Genomic DNA, 13,218 nt, shown 5'->3' on the forward strand with positions numbered 1-13,218 from the left:
AGAAAATATACAAATGAAAAATAAGCACACTAAAAAAGATACCCAACATAATTTGCCATTAAGGAACTGCAAATTAAAACAGCAATGAAAAATATTACACATATATTAGAATTACTAAAATCCAAAATCTGACAATATCAATTACTACTAAGGATACTGAACAACAGAAAGTCTCAATCATTGCCGGTGGAAAATAAAAATGACACCACTGCTTTGGAAGACAGGTTGGTAGTTTCTGCCAAAACTAAAATCTTACCATATATGCTCTTAGATATTTACACAATTGACTTGAAAATTCCTATGCAGGGATGTTTATAGTAACTTTATGAATAATCACCAAAACTGTAAGCAACTAAGGTGTCCTTCAATAGGTAAGTAGATATAGTCCATCCATACAATGGAATATTACTGAGTAATAAAAATAAATGAATCATCAAATCTCGAAGAGACACAAAGAACCTTAAATGCATACTGTTAAGTGATAGAAACCAGCTTGAAAAAAACCATATGCTCTATGATTTCATTTTTTATAGATATTCTAGAAAAGACAAAACCTTAGACATTATATAGTTCAGTCATTGCCAGAGCTTTGGGGAAGGAGTAAGATAGGTTAGATAAAACACAGGGGGTTTTAGTGGTGGTGAAACTATTATATATCATACTGTAATGGTGGATATATGAAATTATACATTTGTCAAAACTCATAAAACTGCTTAACACAAAGAATGAACCCTAATGTAAACAATGGACTCTAGTTAATAATAATGTATCAATATTTGTTTATCAATTGCATCATACTAAGGAAATATGTTAATAATAGGAGAAAACATGAAAACAGTGAGCAGCCAGGAAAAGAGGCATATGGTAGTTCTCTGTAATTTCTGCTAGATTTTTCTGCAAACATAAAGCTTCTCTAAAAATAAAATTTATTAATTAAAAGAAAAGGTGCAGACCTAAATAATTTTGGAAATGAGGGGAGACTAAGAGTAAAGATGAAAGGAACTATATATATATACTGTAGTCTAGTTGATAAAGTTGCTCCTCCTGGCAGTACAGATGAACAATTCTGAAACCACTATGCATGTATACTAGGATTGAACAAATAGGTAATGTATGTCTGGATGGCAGGAGAAGGTTTCTTATTGTTGTTATAGGAAGTTACAAGTAAGCAAAGGGGGAAGACAAGAATAAATCATTTAGTACTGGATTACAGTTGGATACCTCAATATGAACTCATACTTAGTTCAATATAGATACAAATAACTAAATATAGAAATAATAGTAGATATCTATGTATACATGAGTTAGTGCATATACATATATTTCTGAGCTCCATTTACTGAGAGGACCTAGAAGCAATGACAATGCAGATGCAATGAGCACATCCAGAGCCCAGACCTTGGTTTAAAATGCCATTCTCTATGTAAGGAAACCAGGCCTCCTTGGAGAAGTGGCTAACTCTAGAGCAGGGCCAGGGAATACACAAAATAGGCTTAGACTATATTATAGTAACAGAAAATAAAGAAAAGCTAAAGAGAAAATCTAACGGGGCTATGTCAAAGGATCCAGAAACCAAGAAAGAACTCTCGATGGCTAAAGTTGGAACAATTTGAGCAACAAAATTAACAACATAGTATTAGATTGTAATCAAGGTATAAAATAAATACCTATGAGTTCATAATGATATAAATATATGATTCAATAAACAAATAAATGAGAGGCAATAAACAAATCTTATTTGTAAAATTTCAAATAATTTATGTAGACACTTTACTCTCAAGAAGGTGAAGCATAATTCTCCCACTCCTTAAATGTGGGATAAATATAGTGACTGTCTTCCAAAGAGTACAGTATGAAAAATGTGGAAAAATAGTTCCTTTGCAGTGCAGAAACCTGAGAAACACTATCTCAACCATGTGATCAAGCTTAACATCAACATTGATGTCACATTGATAATGGGTGCCCTTGACATGATGTGATAAAATTGACACTTTACCTCTGTATCTTTCTCCCCAAAACCCACATCTCCACTCCAATCATGAGAAAAACATCCAACAAACCCAAATTGAGGAACATTCTACAAAATATCTGATCAGTCTTCCTTAGAGACACCAAAACCAAAGAAAACCTGAGAAACTGTCACGGTCTAAATAAATTTGAAAATTAAATATAATGTGGTATAGCAAATAGGATCTTGGAACAGCAAACATCACATTAGATAAAAACTAAATAAATATGAATACAGCATGGACTTTACTTAGTGATAATGTGTCAGTGCTGGTTATGACGTTACTTGTGAAAAACACACCATATGAGATCTTAACAACAGAGGAAAATGGATGCTGGGCATGTAGGAAGTCTCTGTAATATCTTTGCAACTTTTCTGTAAATCTAAAACTACCCTAAAATAAAAAGCTTATTAAAAATATATTTAAAAAACCAAAAAAGAAGAGTATGAACATAAGGATAACCTGAATCTGGGACATAAAATGGCTAGAAAGTGATTGCGATAATATCAATACAAAGGAAAATAAAAAATATCAAGATGGAAGTATTTACAGAATTGTGGAATGACTGTGAACACTTTGGTTTTAAATCTATTTGGGGATATATGACAAGTTTGGAAATTATCCTTGGTATATGTTAAAACAGAGTTTAAATGGCATTCTCTTTTTTTAAAAAAACTTATTTTATCTTGAGGGAGTGCACTTGCAAGTTTGTTACCTGGATATATTGTACGAAGTTGAGGTTTAGGGTATTAATGATCCCATCACCCAGGTACTGAGCATAGTATTCAGTAGTTAGTTTTTCAGCCCTTGCCCTCTCTCTTGCTTCCCCCCTTTAGTAGTCTCCAGTTTCTATTTTTGCCATCTTTATATCTATGAGTACCCAAAGATTAGCTCCTACCTGTAAGTGAGAACATGTGGTATTTGGTTTTCTGTGCATGTATTAATTCACTTAGGATAATGGCCTCCAGCGGCATCTATGTTGCTGCAAAGAACGTGATTTCATCCTTTTCATGGCTGTGTAGTATTTCATGGTGTATATGTACTACATTTTCTTTATCCAATCCATCATTGACGGGGACCTAGGTTGATTCCACATCTTTGCTATTGTGATACATTCCCTTTTTTAAATTTTAACACCATTACCCTATTTCTGGTCTTTTTACCTTATATATTCCAAAATTACATTTCCATTTTTATCTCTCACTCATTTAAACAAACCTATCTTCCAGGCAAACTGGTCTACTCACCGCCTGTTAAATATGCATGAAGGTCCTTCTGCTTGAGTTATTCTCTTCACTTGAATGTGCTCTTCTCTTGCAGTTCCAATCATCTATCCTGAAGTTCTTACCATCCAAAAAGAATTCCTGGGCTTGCCTTGATTTCCCCAGATAAAAGGGACCCCTTTCTTCTCTGACCCACGAAGTCACTCTGTACTGCTCACATCAGCTGTATATGGCTTTGTATTGTGGTATATGTTACCTAGCTCCCCTATTGGCTATTAAACACTTAAGAATGAGGACCTGGTTTTTACATCTTTGCAGTTCCTTTGGTTCTCTTCATAGGTATTTACAAACTATTGATCTAGTGAATGTTATCAATGTTGGGCAGTCGTTTTCAGTTAAAGAGAAAAATGAAACCATATCAATTGGACTAAATTAAATATAAAAATTTTGATTATTCGTAACAGAAGCCATTTGATGGAAAGGGACTGCTACATTTCCCCCACATCTGTTATTATTGTGGTTTCTCCATTTGTAGTTGAAAATGCAGAGTCAATGCACGTCAGGTAATGCCTCTTGTGTGTGAGCCATTATTACAATAATTAATAACAATGGCAGCTCAGTTGATAGGAACTTGGCAATGTGTGTACCCTTATCTTCAAAGCTCCAAATGGTTTGGAATTTGGCTTTTTGTAAAACCGTTTAATAAGAAAGTGTGTGTTTAGAATCTATTCCCAAAGACTGACCCTTATCTCTGAAGTCCTTAATGAGAAAGCACCTGACAAATTGACTGGCTCACTCCACTCCTCCACATAATTTCCCTTCCTACCAAGTGAGTTTCTTGCAGTCTGTACTTCTAACTTAGAAAGTGTTGAATGATGAACAGTCTGAGGCCAATGTCTGACGATTCAGAAAGCTGTCTTCAAGAGGTGATTTCACAAAGTAAAATTAACTTACTGAAAAAGTGGAAAACCAATCAACCTTTTTTTATTGGAGCAATTAACTATTTGATGAGTTTCACTTGACTGAATTGAGTGATGGTTTTAGTACTTCCTAACTGCCTCAAAAAGGAATCTTGATGGTGACTGCAATTTTTTTGTTTAATGAAATATAGTTCCACAAAACAGCAAATGCAAATAGACAGAAATCAAATGTATCATCAATCAACACAAGTATTATTTAAGTCTATTCATAAAACTTATAATTAAAATTTATTATGTATTTATTAACAATAAATATTCCATAAGTAGCTAACGTTGGTAAGGTTAATATTGTGACAAAAACACAAAAAATGTAAATGAAAATATCTGGCCTCATTTCACTGAGAATATATTTTAAAATATAGGCAAACTTTTTCATGTGAAAAGAACTCACCCAAATGTTGCTAGAAAAATTGTAATCGCTGACTCTACTGTTATTATCAAGAGAAATAATTAGTAGTTTATTACACTACAAAAATATTTCTATTGTGGGAGATGGAAATTTCAAAATGATGTGAAAGTTTAGAACATGTTAGGTAACTTTTAAATCATGTGTTCAAAAATATTTATTCTTTAAGGAAAACTCTCAAAAATAAGTTTAAGGGGTTAAGAGTTTAATGGGAAATGGAGAATTGATAATGTGAGGACTACTCATTCAAGAAGCTTGGCTGAAAAGAATGAGATCGGGAGGACAGTATGTAAGAGGGATCACAAAGTAAAGGAAACTTAAAAAGGTGAAAACAAAAAACCTATAGATAAGCCTGATCATTTTAATAAGCTGAGAGATAGTGTCAGTCATGAAGAAGAGACTAAGAATTCCGTGAGAGAAGGAGAATGGAGCAGAGTGGAAGGTGTCAAGGGCAAAAATAGACAAGTTGTCCTTGAATAAAATGATTCCTTGTCCAGGAGACTGGAAGGAAGAGGAAAAGATGGGTGGAAACGCGGACCCTGTTAGAAGTTAAGCACTTGAGAGGAGAGTAAAGATTTGGAATAAAGGGCAGCCAGATGAGAGAGGCAGAAAAACAAAGGATCAATAAATAAATACAGTGCTGAGCCAGACTGGAAACCCCACACATTGTAGGGGCACTAATATGTATGGTGTTTTTATGATATTCTTTTGCCGTGCTCAACCATTTGGGTAAATAATGGTAATAGTAACGTACTATGATAAGAACTTTACTTAGATTAGCTCATTTAGTCTTCACAAGTAGCCTCTGAAATAAGCACAATTATTATTTTCATTATATCAATGAGGAAATTGAGGCTTTCAGTGAAGAAATTTCCTTAAACATACATAACTGGTAAGTATTAAAACCAATATTTATTCGAACCCAGGCAGTCTGGCTTAGAGAGTAGGTTTATGCTGGCTCGATTATATTTGTAGGTATATTGTTTTAAATCAGGGACTTGAGTCGTCAAATGCAAACAAAAAAACAACCAACCAAACAAAAACACTAAAAAAAACAAAACAAACAAACAAACAACAACAACAAAAACCAACCAGTAAGGCAAGGGGATTCAACTGTTATGATGGCTCATAGAACTGTTCAGGGGACTAACAATGCAGCCCAAGCTGAATAAGGAAGGATTCCACGAAGGATATCTCACTGGTAACCTATGGAGGACCCAGAAGATTATGAGCAGAGGACTGGATGCTGGAGGTTTCCTAGGTGATGTATTTCTAAGTGGTGATAGGATTCAGGCTGGCACCACTGGGTATGAGTAGCTGGAGTGGATGATGTAGAGAGGAAATGAAAGACTCAGGAGGATTTGAGGAGCTAACAGAGTTATGATGAATTCTTATTTATAAAGAAGACTATGTGCTAAGGAATATTTATTTCTGAAAGATTGCTTTCATTTAGCCGATATTTATGTACCTGCTTATAATACAGGCGGGGTTCTAGTTGGTCAGGATACAACAGTGGGCAAAAAAAACAAAGCTGTTTCCTCATGTAGTTTACATTCTAGTATTTATATGCCAGGTAGTGGTAAGTGCCTAAGAGGAAACATTAAGCAGAGGAAGTGTGATGGTTAATTTTATGTGTCAATTTGACTGGATTATAGGATGCCCAGATGTCTGGTTAAGCATTATTTCTGCATGTTGTCTGTGAGGGTGTTTTTGGAAGAGATTAGCATTTTATTCAGTGGATTGAGTGAAGTGGAGTTGTTTTCTCCAATATGGATGGGCATAATTTAATCAACTGAGGGTCTGAATAAAACAAAATGGTGGAGAGAGAGGGAATTTGCCCTCTCTTCCTGATTGCTTGGACTGGGACATTAGTCTTCTCCTGTTCTTGGAGGTCTGATTCTCAGGCCTTCAGACTTTGAACTCTTCTGCACCATGGACTCTGGCTTTCAGGCCTTCGAAGTATGCCACTGGCTTTCCTGTGTCTCTAGTTTGCAGACTGCAGATCATCAAATTTCTTACCCTTCATAATTACATGAGCCAATATCTTATAAGAAATTATCTATCTATCTATCTATCTGTCTGTCTGTCTATCTATCTGCCTATCTATCTTTCTATCTATCTATCTATCTATCTATCTATCTATCTATCTATCTATCTATCTAGCTAGCTAGCTATCTCTATCCATATCCATCCATCCATCCATCCATCCATTTGTTCTGTTTCTCTGGAGAATGCTGATTAATATAAAAGAAGAATAGGGCTGAGCATGATGGCTCACTGCAATCCCAGTACTTTGGGAGGCCAAGGGAGGAGGCTAGGAGTTTGAGACCAGCCTGCACAACAAAGTGACACCTATCTCTACAAAAATAAAAAATTAGCCAGATATAGTGGCTCATGACTACAGTCCCAGCTACTTAGGAGGCTGAGGCAGGAAGATCACTTGAGCTTAGCAGTTTGAGGCTGTAATGAGCTATGATTGTGTCACTGCATTCCAGCTTGGGTGACAGAGTGAGAGACTGTTTCACACACAGACACACACACACATACACACACACACACGCAAATAGGTATTGTCAGGGTAATGGATGTGACTGCTATAAAGGGTGATCAGGACCCAATGAGAGACCTGTGTAGCTTAAAGGATTGAGTAATTATTTAAAGAGATGTTGAAGAGTGTGGGGGGAGATGTCCTGTTTTGTTGGGGTCTGAGCATGAGTGACATCTGTGACCAATTAATTTCAAGATGCTCTTCAGATATCCAAGAGTGATATTGACTGTTAAGTAAAAGTTGAATATAAGATTCTGGATTTCATAGAGAAATTCATAAGTCTGGGTCTGAGATATAAATTTGAAAATCATACAGATGATACATAAAATCATAAAAAATGAATGTGATCCTTAAGGACGAGAGGACAGGTAGAGATGAGAGATACTCAGATGACTCTATGCAGAGACACTACTGAAAGATAGGGATATGATAAGCATCCAGAAAGGAGACTGACTGAGAAAAAGTCACCAGAGAAAAAGGAGAAAAACCAAAAGAGTGATGTCAGAGGCTGTGTGAAGAATGCATTTTAAGATGGAGTGATTAATATTCAAATATTGCTGAGGAGTAAACGAAAATGAAGACTGAGAACTCACCAGTGAATATAGCAATGAGGAGGTCATTAGTGGCTTTGACGGAGCCTGATTGGTGATGGGTCAATAGAGAATGGAGGAAATGAAATGGAGAAAGTAGCAACACATCTTCCTAGGAATGTTTCCATCAAGCAGAGCAGAAAAATATGACCATTGGGGAAGAAGGTAAGACCCCAGGAATTTTTTAAAGCTTAAGGTGAAAAAAATTGCAGCATATTTGGGGGTTGATGGAAGCTAACTAGTAGAGAAGGATAAACTGATGATGCAGGAGAGAGAGGGACAATTGTTGGAGCATTGCTGAGACATAAATGAGAGGCAATGAGATGCAGACACAGGTAGAGGGGTTGCCCTTGGGAAAACAAACTATCCATCTATAGTTGCAACTCTAAAGTTGTGAAGAGGCTGGAATGCTAACTGATTGGTGTCAGGGACACTATTTATTCTGGACCTTCACTTAGTACTGCTAAGCATAGTATAAATCTCAGTAAGTAATGGTTAATAAAGTTGAACATAGAAACTTTATACAGTGAATTGCATTTCAGCTGTCAAGGAGAAGACAACTGAATCACTGAATGAGCAATGCTAATAAATTATGACAGTTAAAAATCTGTGTGGTAAGCTATGAAATCAGTATTTAGTGTGACTTTCACTTTCAGAAGTGAGATTCCTTTATTGAAAACTACAGTCTGTGAAATGGGGGTTATTACTTCCCCCCAACCTCCCATCTCTTTTGCTGATGAAATAAATTTGGTTTTCACCCACACTGGTGTTCTACTAGTTATATTTTATGGTTGTTTAAAATTTCTTCCTTGTATCTTACCTCTGTACATAGAACCTACTTTTGCAAACAGAGGAAAGCTATATATTCTTTTACCTTTTTATTTTCAGAAAATGAGGTGTGTTACAGTGGAGAGATATCTGAAATAGGAATCAGGACTGTGTTTCTTGCCCTGGATCTGCCACTAACTCACTGGCAATTGGCTTCCTCTCTGGAAAATGAAGTAGTTGGTCCAAAGGATCTGTAAAGTCCCTCCTGGATCCAAAAAATGAAATCATAATAACAATCTAAATAATTCATAAATTCACAGCTGATGCCCTTTATTTTTATATGCCCATAATATTCTATGTCAAGAAAAGTCACATTTATATTGTGATATTACCAATCACCCATGCATTAATATCTTACAGGGTTGTGGTGAAGATTAAAGAGAAAATGTGAAAGAAATTCACAAACTGTAAAGTGAAATAATGTCAGTCATTAATAACACATAGGCACTGAAATATTACATCCATTACTATCTTCCAGACTCTGCTTTTACTATTTGGCTTTTGGGACATCCAATAAAGTTCATATCCAAGGAATGCAAATGGGGAAGGAGGAGGTTTTATTTGAAGAAAGCCTACAATTGCCTTTTTTACTTTCTTGTTGAAAATAGCCTTAAGCTACCACAGGAGTAAAAAGATTTAGGGAAAGGCATTGAGGTAAGTGTAATGACTGGATGTACTGGTGTTAATTTAGCCTCAAACATTACATCTGCATCAGAGTAGCATGGAAAGCCTATTGTCAGGTTTTATAAAATGTCCAGCACTATTTGAAAAACAAAAACTAGGTAAATTAAAAATTATAATTAATTAATGTGATAATTTAAAGTTTTAAGGCTAGATTAACAATCTACCTTAATCTGTTATCATAGCTACACTTTTACTTCCTTCCCAAGTTATTCCTTTCTGCATATGTCTCATGTATTTTTCTATTTGTATACATTCCTTTATTCCTTTTTAGGAAGAAAATTTAATAATGAGCATAGATCTGGCAGTCTGTATTTTTTTTTTTTTTTGGTAATAAGAATTGTGCCTACCTGCCAGATAAATTGTTGAAATGGGTATGCTATCACACCAATGATAGCAATGACCATAGGTCTTAGATTTGTATGGCACTTAATTTTTTCAGAGCAGCTTTACAATTATCTCTCTTGTTTTTTCCAACAATACCACTTATGAGCCATATGACCAGACAAACCACTTAACCTCTCTGTGCCATAGCTTTCTTACCTTTAACATACGAGTCATATTAGTACTTCTCTCAGAATTGTGTGAAAATTAAATAAGTTAATCTACAAAAAATATTTAATTTACAAAATTAAATTTATTTAATTTATTTAATCTACAAAAAATAATTATATGCTTAGCATATAGTAAGCACTCAATAAACATTTATCATGAGTTGTGAATGTCAAAAAATGTTGATGATGATGATAATGATGATGATGATGACTTTTTACCAGTGGTTTAGAGATTATAAATGTATTAGGTCCAAGTGCCATTTTGCACACTGATGAATAGTGCCACTGATTCACCAACCATAAGGGTTATAAACTGCGTGCCTAAAAGCTGTCCAGCAATAATATGAGTAAAACGTATTAGGACTGATTTTGGCAAATCGAGTAGCCTGCACCTCTAAAACCAGCAAGCCCTACTCAGCCCCAGGCAATGTTGCCATATGGAGTACAATCCTAATATTGCCATGTTGTCCAATTTCTCTTAAAGGTAGAAATTTATATTTTTATTTAATCTTCTAACTTAAAAAAAGATTGGCAAATTATTTGAGTTTTTTATAAAACATGGTGTAGGCCAAACACACACCAATCCATGGAAGGACTTAGAACTATGAGAGGCAGCTTCCTGATGGGTTTTCATCACTGTAGTGCACACAGTAGGTCCTTGATGGAATCTTGATTGACTGTAAAAATTGAGGAATCATAGTTAATTGAAAGATTGAGGCAATATTCTAAAATAGATGTGAAATCAGTATGTTGAAGTGATATCTGCACTCTTGCAGCTGTTCATTGCACTGTTCATTGCAGGACTATTTACAATAGCCAAGATATAGAATCAACTTCAATGTCTATCTATATATCAATGGATAAAGAAAATATGGTATATATACACAATAAAATAATGCTCAACCTCAAAATAGAAGGAAACCCTGTCATTTGCAGCAACATGGATGAAACTGGAGGATATTTTGCTAAGTGAAATAAGCCAGGCAAAGAAAGACAAATACTACATGATCTCACTTATATGTGGAATTTTAAAAAGTAGAACCCACAGAAAGAGATAGTACAATGGTAGTTACCAGAAGTTGGGGATGGGGTGGGGGATGGGAAGATGTTGGTCTTAGGGTAGAAAGCTTCAGCTAGCAGGAGAAATAAGTTTTTGAGATCTATTGCACAGTATGGTGACTATAGTTAATAATGTATTATGTATTTCAAACTTGCTAAGAGTAAATTTTAAATATTTTCACCACAAAAACTAACTGTGTGAAGTGATGGATATGTTAATTAGCTTGATTTAATCATCCCACAATGTTTACATACATCTAAACATCACATTGCAGCCATAAATGTATATAATTTTTATTTGTTAGTTAAAAATAATAAGAAATGTGTTAGTTTCATAATTTGAAATTTTCCAGATATCATCCTGTTATTGATTTTTAGTTTTTTAAATTGTGGTCAGAGAAAATGTTCGTATGACTTGAATCCTTATAAGTTTATTAAGATTTGTTTTACGGGCCAGAATATGGTCTTTCTAGGTAAATGTTTTATGTCTACTTAGAAAGATTGTGCATTTGGTTGCTCTTTGGTGTAATGCCTTATAAACAGCAAGTAGGTGAAAAAAAATAGCCATGTGAGACTCTCAAGGGGAGTTGGTAATTGACGGATAGGAAAATATAAAATAATAGCTAAAGATCAAAGAGGCACCATCTGGGTAGTGTGGACACCATCCCCAGAGGGGTCTTGGGATACAGTAAATTGCGTTCTTGTAGATTTCCTGATTCTTTGGGAGAAAGGATGATGGGCAGGAAAGTAGGCAAGAAGATGGGAAGTGCCGCAGGAGGAAAGAGCAAACCCCAAAATAAGAGATCAGTTCTTCCTAGATCCCTAAGTCATGCTTGTCCATTTTACCAGGCTATTTCTTTTTTTTTTTTTTTTCTTTTTTTTTTCTTTTATTATTATTATTATTATTATTATTATTATTATTATTATACTTTAGGTTTTATGGTACATGTGCGCAATGTGCAGGTAAGTTACATATGTATACATGTGCCATGCTGGTGCGCTGCACCCACCAACTCGTCATCTAGCATTAGGTGTATCTCCCAATGCTATCCCTCCCCCCTCCCCCCACCCCACAACAGTCCCCGAAGTGTGATGTTCCCCTTCCTGTGTCCATGTGTTCTCATTGTTCAATTCTCACCTATGAGTGAGAATATGCGGTGTTTGGTTTTTTGTTCTTGTGATAGTTTACTGAGAATGATGATTTCCAATTTCATCCATGTCCCTACAAAGGACATGAACTCATCATTTTTTATGGCTGCATAGTATTCCATGGTGTATATGTGCCACATTTTCTTAATCCAGTCTATCATTGTTGGACATTTGGGTTGGTTCCAAGTCTTTGCTATTGTGAATAATGTGGCAATAAACATACGTGTGCATGTGTCTTTATAGCAGCATGATTTATAGTCCTTTGGGTATATACCCAGTAATGGGATGGCTGGGTCGAATGGAATTTCTAGTTCTAGATCCCTGAGGAATCGCCACACTGACTTCCACAAGGGTTGAACTAGTTTACAGTCCCACCAACAGTGTAAAAGTGTTCCTATTTCTCCACTGCTCAAGGAAATAAAAGAGGATACAAACAAATGGAAGAACATTCCATGCTCATGGGTAGGAAGAATCAATATCATGAAAATGGCCATCCTTCCCAAGGTAATTTACAGATTCAATGCCATCCCCATCAAGCTACCAATGACTTTCTTCACAGAATTGGAAAAAACTACTTTAAAGTTCATATGGAACCAAAAAAGAGCCCGCATCGCCAAGTCAATCCTAAGCCAAAAGAACAAAGCTGGAGGCATCACACTACCCGACTTCAAACTATACTACAAGGCTACAGTAACCAAAACAGCATGGTACTGGTACCAAAACAGAGATATAGATCAATGGGACAGAACAGAGCCGTCAGAAATAATGCCACATATCTACAAGTATCTGATCTTTGACAAACCTGAGAAAAACAAGAAATGGGGAAAGGATTCCCTATTTAATAAATGGTGCTGGGAAAACTGGCTAGCCATATGTAGAAAGCTGAAACTGGATCCCTTCCTTACACCTTATACAAAAATCAATTCAAGATGGATTAAAGACTTAAATGTTAGACCTAAAACCATAAAAACCCTAGAAGAAAACCTAGACATTACCATTCAGGACATAGGCATGGGCAAGGACTTCATGTCTAAAACACCAAAAGCAATGGCAACAAAAGCCAAAATTGACAAATGGGATCTAATTAAACTAAAGAGCTTCTGCACAGCAAAGGAAACTACCATCAGAGTGAACAGGCTATTTCTAAATTAAGGTAACAACTGCACAGCTTTTTACAATATACAGAACATT

The sequence above is a fragment of the Pongo abelii genome, chromosome 12 (genome assembly GCF_028885655.2).
Source record: "Pongo abelii isolate AG06213 chromosome 12, NHGRI_mPonAbe1-v2.0_pri, whole genome shotgun sequence".
NCBI lineage: Eukaryota > Metazoa > Chordata > Mammalia > Primates > Hominidae > Pongo > Pongo abelii.